This window comes from Mizuhopecten yessoensis, unplaced genomic scaffold, assembly GCF_002113885.1.
Source record: "Mizuhopecten yessoensis strain PY_sf001 unplaced genomic scaffold, ASM211388v2 scaffold7629, whole genome shotgun sequence".
Lineage (NCBI taxonomy): Eukaryota > Metazoa > Mollusca > Bivalvia > Pectinida > Pectinidae > Mizuhopecten > Mizuhopecten yessoensis.
The window spans coordinates 188,061-196,425 of record NW_018407143.1 but is presented as its reverse complement, the minus strand read 5'-3'; the positions used below and the strand labels follow the sequence as shown (position 1 = coordinate 196,425).

General features: G+C 38.6%; 1 protein-coding gene across 1 annotated transcript in view; it reads left to right on the top strand.

Annotated features, from left to right (window-relative positions):
- Nucleotides 1-341: 341 nt before the first annotated feature.
- LOC110454008 overlaps nt 342-8,365 on the top strand; it is a gene marked incomplete at its 3' end in the record, with an annotated part of 185,417 nt that continues 177,393 nt past the window's right edge. Inside the window, exon 1 of the mRNA XM_021503294.1 lies at nt 342-465. The remainder of the gene's footprint in view (nt 466-8,365) is intronic.

Below are 8,365 nucleotides of genomic sequence, written 5' to 3'. Positions count from 1 at the left end.
TATAATAGGTTTGAAGGTGTTATTGGTAGTTTTGGTAGTTTTTGGTGTGTTTTTGGGTAGTTTTGGCGTGTTTTTGGGTAAATTTTCGTGCCGCTTATCCTTGGTGTTCGTGTTGGATGGTTCGTATCAAATTCCTAATGGTAAGCAACCACGCAGAAATCGTTTGTTAAGTAACATTTAGCATTCGATTTAATTTGGAAATTTAATGATAAAGGTGGACATAAAATCTAGTTTTATATTTGTTAAATATAATTATGCTTATGGCAGAATTGGAACTTTTGAAACATCTGTAAAAAAAGTTGTAGCCTAGCAAGTCCCGTTTGACACGATATTTTGTAGTCAACCACACTGTAAACAATATGGCGGGCATTATCAGATTTTTGTCGATAACGCTATGAAGCGAATACATTTATTTCGATATTAACACTTCTTGGGATATTAACTTGTTTACACAAGGTACAAGATGTAAGTACAAACGAATTTTTTTTCGACAGTAAATGAAAAATACTTCGGATTTAGTTGATCTTTCAACAGAACAGGTGCTCTTTATAGGATGATTGCTGATAAACTAAACAGTCAGACAGTTGCTTATACCGTTATGTTGACTTAATTTGGTACAGTCAAGTTTAATGAAGGAAATATATGCATCAACATAGGGTTGTTGTATATGCATGGCCAGCGTGTCATTCAGCAGACAGAGCATGTTTTTCGTTACACGTTGATAGAGCGGGGTATACTATTTCAAGTATTTGGTACCACCTCATAACCTCATAAGTAGATTCATCACTGTAATATTTTCAGTATTTGAACTGAGGTTTAAAACCGGTACTTTGTTTGTGCTTTGTGTGCCATTGATTTTCTGTTTCAACATTCGTAGCCATATATACAGCATTCACAAAGCCACCAAAATCACATTGAAATATTAGATATTGTATCACTATGAGTAAGTTTTGCAGCCGTAATTATGATGCCTTTTTGAGTGGCCATTTTGTCAAACTCTATCACATTACTGCATGACCTGTGTGTGACCCTGCATGCACAAGTATATTTTAATACATCATCTGTTCATAATTTAGAGACTGCATGAATGTCATATCTGAAAATGAAATCATTGATTTCACTTAAGACCCAATCCGTTTTGTTTGCAACTGTCAGACCTGCTAACCTTTGAATCTCCCAATGGGGGTCATGACCCCCATTGGGAAATTCTGTGGGGGGTGATAACGCGCGAACGAAAATTTGTGTAGAAATTTAATAATATTGCGGGGTCTCGGCTTCACGGCGTATTATGTTTTGTCTTCTGGCAAGTTCAATGACTTTTTTGAAATTAACGAAACATTTTATCACACTTTCATTGTTTTATTACATATTCTTAATCAATATACATGTTTTTCTTTTCCAAGGTGCATAGTGAAAGCATGAACCATGTTGATTTAGTTTTGTACATAACAAAGCACATATTGTATCATTTCCTAATTCAGATCTCCCTTCTGTCTGGATCTTCTTCAACATGGAAAATGTTCTCTCAGAGTCAGCATTACTCACTGAAAGTACCAAACATACCTTCATTAGCCTACACAACATACCAAACCTAAGATCATTCTCAAAGGGTTCTTTAACTGCATGCCTTTTGATATCGTACGTAGCACCCGAAGCTACCGAAAAATGATTGGTACACAGTTTACAATAGGCATGATCGGGTCCAATATTACTCTTCTGAAGCCAGTCATAATCTTATTCCCACGAAGCATTGTAATTACAGGCATACATTTTCTTTTTTGACGATGAACACTAAAATAACGAACGTTTTCTCGGGTTAGAAGCCATTTCCGGAAGTACGGAGATCCTAATGAAAGACGCGGATGCGGGTGATTGCGGGTCATATTTACGGAATGCGGGAGATACGTATGACCCGCGCGGGTCATAAGATCGTCGCGGGTGATATGTTCATTTTGCGGGTGTGACCCGCAGAATGCGGGTCATTTAGCAGGTATGAACTGTCCAATATGTACATCCGAGTATTATATGCAAATGAGGGCACACATCCTGGCCATTTTTTCCCCTGTCGAAGCCTAAAGGAGACATTGTTACGGCACGATTTCTCACCCGACACAATTTCTTACCCGGGAACTTGTACCCGTACATGTAATAGCTAGATGAGCTGACATGATATCAAATGACTTGTAGTTCAATGTACAACAGGCCTAATATCTATTTATTCTTTAATCTATCAATCTATTTATTCATTCACTTTTGAAATACACGCAGAACTTCTGCGTGAGATGGAGGGAGACTATTTTCAAATGCGTGAGATTTATTGCTCACGCGGCGTGAGACATGTTTCAGCGTGAGTAAGGACGTTTTTGTCTCACGCCCTGAAAGTTGGCAATCCTGGCAGAAGACTTAAGAAATCTTCACAGATTCAATTAGACGATAACAAAAATAAATAATGTTGCCCAATTACAAGGTATTTCTGTATCAATAACTTGCCTGTCCCACTTGTTCTCTCCTACACATCTGGAACGCATACGGCACAGCACACTACCCTCTACAGGCACACACATGCACGCACATGTGCAGTGCATGTGCACGCACCTTCTTAAACACATTCAAACGCAATCCTGTTCACCCAAATTGTGAGAGAATAAACACATCGGCTACCACTTCTTTTAATGAAAGTACGTACCTGTATTTATCTTCTTCAGGACGATTTGTTATGATGAATTTTAATTACTAAAAATGCCCTTTTTCTATTGTTACTTGTGACGTCATACAATTGATGTCGCATGATCTTATCTAGTCACGATTACTCTACATGCTCCATGACATTCCATAGTTTTCCATCAAAAGTGTTGTAAGATAAACATTTATAAAAATGGTGGGCTCACATTGTCCTTTTCCAACGTTATTAACTTATTGCATGTAAGATAAATTAAACTATAGGTTGCCCTTATGATATATAGTCCTGAGTTTCATAAATAAAACATTAAATATTCAATAGTAATTATTAACATTGTTCATCTAAACATACGCTAGAATCTGATGCTGATTTATAATTAAGTGTCTTGTAGTTCACGAACTTGGCTTCCAATTGGTTAGGTGTAGATGATGAGCTGTCACTGTCAAACATCTCGAAGTCTTTCTTTAGTAGATCTACGACTTCAACAATAACCGGTCTAAAGTTTTTGTGGGCCGGTCCAACTGTTCTAGTTCCTATGGCTGCTGTTACTCTGAATTTTACTTGATCCATTTGTTCCTTAGTTAGAGATTGAAAAGGGCGTTTGTTTCCATGTTTTTCTGCGTTCTGCTTACTGGCGTCCTCCATTACTTAAGGTTCCACTGTGTATCCTGGATGCTGTTAATTTCGTTAGATGACGGTTATAGGTTTCCTTCCTCCCGTACGACGGCTTGCACATTTTGCACTTGTACCAGGTTCTTAATCTGACCATGTTCTGTGCTTGCATTCCATCGTATTTTTTTTATGCTGGAGTAAGTTCTTCCACATCTAATACATGGTTTGTTTAATCTATTTCTTGATTGTGTTTGTCTAGTGTTAACAATTATGACAACTTGTTCATATCTTCCGGTTGTGTTGTTCTAAGTATTCGGATCCAACTCTCTTCATTTCGGAGTCGACGGTTAGTGTGGCTGATGTTAGATAACAAACCTGTTACTTTGACGTCATAAACATTGTTACCAGGCGACGTGAAATGTCCTGCCACTGGTTTGTCTGGGTGTTTATGGATTATACTGTATAAGTGATTGCATATCACGTGTTTATAGTCGTAGACGTTTGTCCGACATACTGCGTGCCGCATTTCTTACATGATAGACTACATTCACACTTGGCATGTGATGTGTCCCTGTACTTTTTTTGTAGTGTAGCTTGTGAAGTGTTTTCCGTTTGCTCCATTTGTTTGCATATACGACAGTTCTTATAGCTTATATTAGTTAGGGGCCCTTTTAGTGCCCATAGCCGAGCCTAACTTCTGTAAATAGTATTCTTCATTAAATCTAAAACAGTTGTTAGTGAGTATAAGTGCTATCATCGGAAGGGTGATCCACGTACTGGGTTGCGTGTTTTGATCTCTTTCGTCTAATAATAACTTGGTGGCCCTGATTCCTTCAGAGTGCGGAATCAAAGTGTACACACTTTGTCAGCTGTACATAGTGTGCTACCTATGGGTAATTTCCCCAAATTAGTAATCCTATGTAGGAAATCGTTGCTATCTCTCAGGTAAGAATCTGTATTAACTGCTAATGCCTTGAGATGGAAATCTACAAATTCCGATATTTTTTCAGCACAGCTGCCTATTTGTGATACTATTAGGCCTGCCAGGATTTCCTGCTTTGTGTATCTTATAATAATAACAATAACAATAATTCTTTATTTATAGAAGGTAGCTCAATTAGTTACAAAACTTTTCTCCCTTGAGGCCTTCTCTACAATCTAAGGCAATACTATATACAGAGTAATAGCATAATAAATATATGAATATAAATTCAGATATAATTAAAAGTCAACATTGCAAAGATTTGAAATACAGTTCTAGCATAATTACAGCCAAATATGTTGCTGTAAAATGTGTAGTAAATTAATTGTACATGGATCCGGATACAATGCAATTATATTATCAATACTTAAAATATGAAATCAAGAAGCATGTTCATAATAATTAATAGACAAGATTGCAAAGTTTGTAAGCTATTCTAGTATAGGAACTTGATTACATGGAGGATATAGCATATGGTCATAGTATATATGGATCAAACTAGAAATCAGAGGTGAAGAAAGTGCTTAAAACATTTTGTCTTGACAGACTGCAGACTGTCAGAATTTTTAATTTGTAAGGGCAATCCATTCCATACATGAATACCAGACATTTGAAAGCTTTTCTTATATTGTTCTCTCATAGGTTTGGGTTGGATCAGTTCTCTATCTGTTGTAGAACGTAAAGTATAATTAGATGGAGATTGGACAAAAACATTCTTGAGGATTTATACATCAGTAGAGCTTTGTGATAATTCACCCTTTTATTAATTTCTAGCCACTGTACGTAGTTTTAAAACAAATTGGCTTAGATGGTGCATCTGATGGCTCATTGAGGATGATACATGCTGCTCTTTTTTGTAACTTTAGCACTCTATCTAAGTTTTGTTTGGAACATTTTCCCCATATAGTTATACAGTAATGCAGTAGTGGCAAAATATAGGCATTATAGTACAGTATTCTGGTATTCTGAGGCAATTACTTCCTTATTTGAATAAGCAATGCTAACTTGGCTCCTAACATTTTACAAAGGGCCGGTTTCCAAAACGGCCCCTTCTCTGATTCAAATTTCCTGTTGGTGGTGCATTGCCCATGCCGTTGTGGTCACAAATCTATAAAGTATAAAGATTTAGGTCACTTGGTTTGTTTTTTATGGCTCCTCAAAGTTGTACCTTTCAGAAGCTGTCTAAGTGTTGATAAAATGTGCATGTTATGTAAAATATTAATGAAAATCTAATCAAATGATGGTCACCGTAAAGAATACATTCATGGCATGATTGTGACAAAAAATCATGTTTCCATCGCGCCATTTGGCTGTTTTATGGAAGAAACAATCTCAAAAATGCCATTTTCGATGATAACATTTTAGACACAAAAACTGTGTTTTTTAGAGAATACACCCTTTTATGGGCGTTGGATGCAAACCAATTTTTATCCTATTAAACAGTACGTAATATGCTATTGATGAGAGGAAAAATCATCAAAATGTAAGTGGTGGAACATTTTCAAATGTTGGGTTGAATTAGCCTATGGTTGAATTGCCGATTTTCGACTTTCTTTAGATAATTAACAAAAAAACGAGAGTATTTGCTCGGTATGTTGAGAATATGTACACAGATATGAAAAAAAGTGAGAGAAACACTTTTTCATAAAAAAAATCCAAGATGGCTACTTCACAAGTCCCCGTGGTTGAAGACATTGGCTGACAAATAGACAGAACAACAAACAAAACGTGTTCCTTATGATTTTGGTTGGTTTTCGCATTTACGGGAGTGTTCATAGCTACGGGCGATTGTATAATACCTATATTTATAAGTTTGGTTAGTCACATGGTAACGGGGATCTTTCATATCGAGCCCCAAACATACTTTCGACATATGCACTCCGTTGCCGCATGGAAAACTATTTCAAGTTTTGTCGGAATTTCTTTACCTGTGGTTGTAATGGTCGAGGGTTTTCCAGCGTCCTGTAATACCCAAGGTAGTACAAGATACTGGAGATGTGCGCACACATTCCCATCGTTCTCTCTCCAACTGGGCACTGGCAGTAGTAGTCCTTTATTGGGGCCTCAACATCGGGTGAAACGGTGAACCGTATCCAAACGTTATATTTCGTTTGGCTTTTGTGTCGAGAATGTATTTGACATCGGAGAAGGTCTGGGGAGTGCTGGTAAAGCCACACCTCATAGTCTCCGTCATCACTTAAATGTTCGGCGATGTAACCAGGAGCCAGAGATATCTGATACGTTCCACACGTAATGGTTCTCAAGTAATCAAGATCGAGACGGGGAAACAGTACGGAAGATGCATCCATCTTGACAAACTCGGACCTTGCCCGTCTAGATAGATCCGGATCTGTCTTGACTCTCTGAGCTAAACCATTCGGTGTTGTCAAACGGTCCTTCATACGTTCAGCCATTAGCCTATCTTTGGCATCTCTCTCTGGAGATCTCTGGTAGATCGGTCCTCTAATACCATTCAGACAGGCTGTGACGGTTCGAAGCAAAGCCTCGATGACATTGATAAAGCTGTTAGACACCAATTGCGTTCGGAAGAACGTCCAGTGTTTCAGACGACCATGATAGGATTCCACAATCCACCTCGATTTGGTGATAGTTCTGTCAAGATTTGCTTGGACGTCAGAATGTTGACTTTGACCGGGTTTCAGGTATGACGGCATGCTAGCATTGAGGCCAGAGGCTTCGAGAACTGGTAGGACATCTCTAAAACCTCGGTCAACGACAACGTTGTCGTCTGGTTGTAGCCAAGTAACTAGCTTGTCCATGACTTTTTTTGTAATTGTAGCATCATTTTCGCTGCCAGTGAATGGTCCTACTGTGTCCAGAATGTAGCCATCTGGTAAGGCGATGCTCATGAATTTGAGATAGTTTCTCTTCTTCTGGCCACAGTAGGACATTCTCTGGAGCTTGTGGTCGGAGCTTTTCTGGATATAAATATAGGTGCCATCTAATATGGCAGTGGCTTTATCTCCAAAAAATGCTTCTGAAAAGACAGTATTGTGCCCGAGCAACTGTTCTCTTGTCAAGTGATCCGGACCTAGAAATTGTGGGACTATCGATGTGTCTAATGCCTGTACTATGGAGTGGAAAGTTTTGGACACACTTGACTTGGAAATTCCAAAAAGAGAAGAACACTGACTCCAGGAAATGTCGGTTTTCAGTTTTACCCAGAACAGTAATAGAGCATCGTGTGTAGTCTTGGTATATATACCAGATGAAAGATATGGGGAACAGTGCGAGTGGATTTCGAGGAACTGATCTTTGGACCAACCTGTCCAGGCCATGCATGCCGAGTCATCAAGAGAAGAAAAGCTTATTGTAAACGCAGACTGGTTCTGTGAAAGGACGTGCGACACCTCTAGGAGGTCATTAATGATTTCGGACGATTTTGATGGTAACTGAGATTCCAAGGAACCTCTACCATCAAGGACAACCTCTGTAGACGGATCTAAGTCGTTACCAATAAGGTGAATGGAGCAGACGCGGGATGAGGTGGGACACCACAGTTTGTGTGAATAGATCAGGTGATGTCTTGCACGTTTTGGTAAGACTGATGATTTTGTTCCATTTCTTGCAAAGGTAACAAGACAGAGACAGCATTTTTTGTGTGAAGATGATCCATTCAAAAGATCATGAAGGGTCAGCAACGGCAGGATATGGGACGGGGAGTCGTCTTCTTCCTCTATTTCCTGGTTCTGCTCGGGTTCAGGTTCAGGCTGATTTTTGTTCCGAAGATACTTCATGTAGCACTTCTGGCAAATAAGTGCTTGTTCCTTTGCTGACATCAATCCTTGTTGCACCAGCGTATCTAGGAGCCATTTATATTGTGGACTATTTACATTGCGTGCACTTCTGTTCTTATTGCCACTACGTTTCTTGAAGTATACTTGACACCCTTCTCCAACACATTTACCCTCCATCTTGAAACAATAACGATTGGTTTATGAAGCGTCGATAAAGTAACAAAATAGCAAGCCACCGATGATTGCTGTAAACAGCTAATACTTAGTAGTTTGGTACAATTATGCGAAAATGTGTGATAAATAACGAACAACTAATTACACAAAATAACAAGA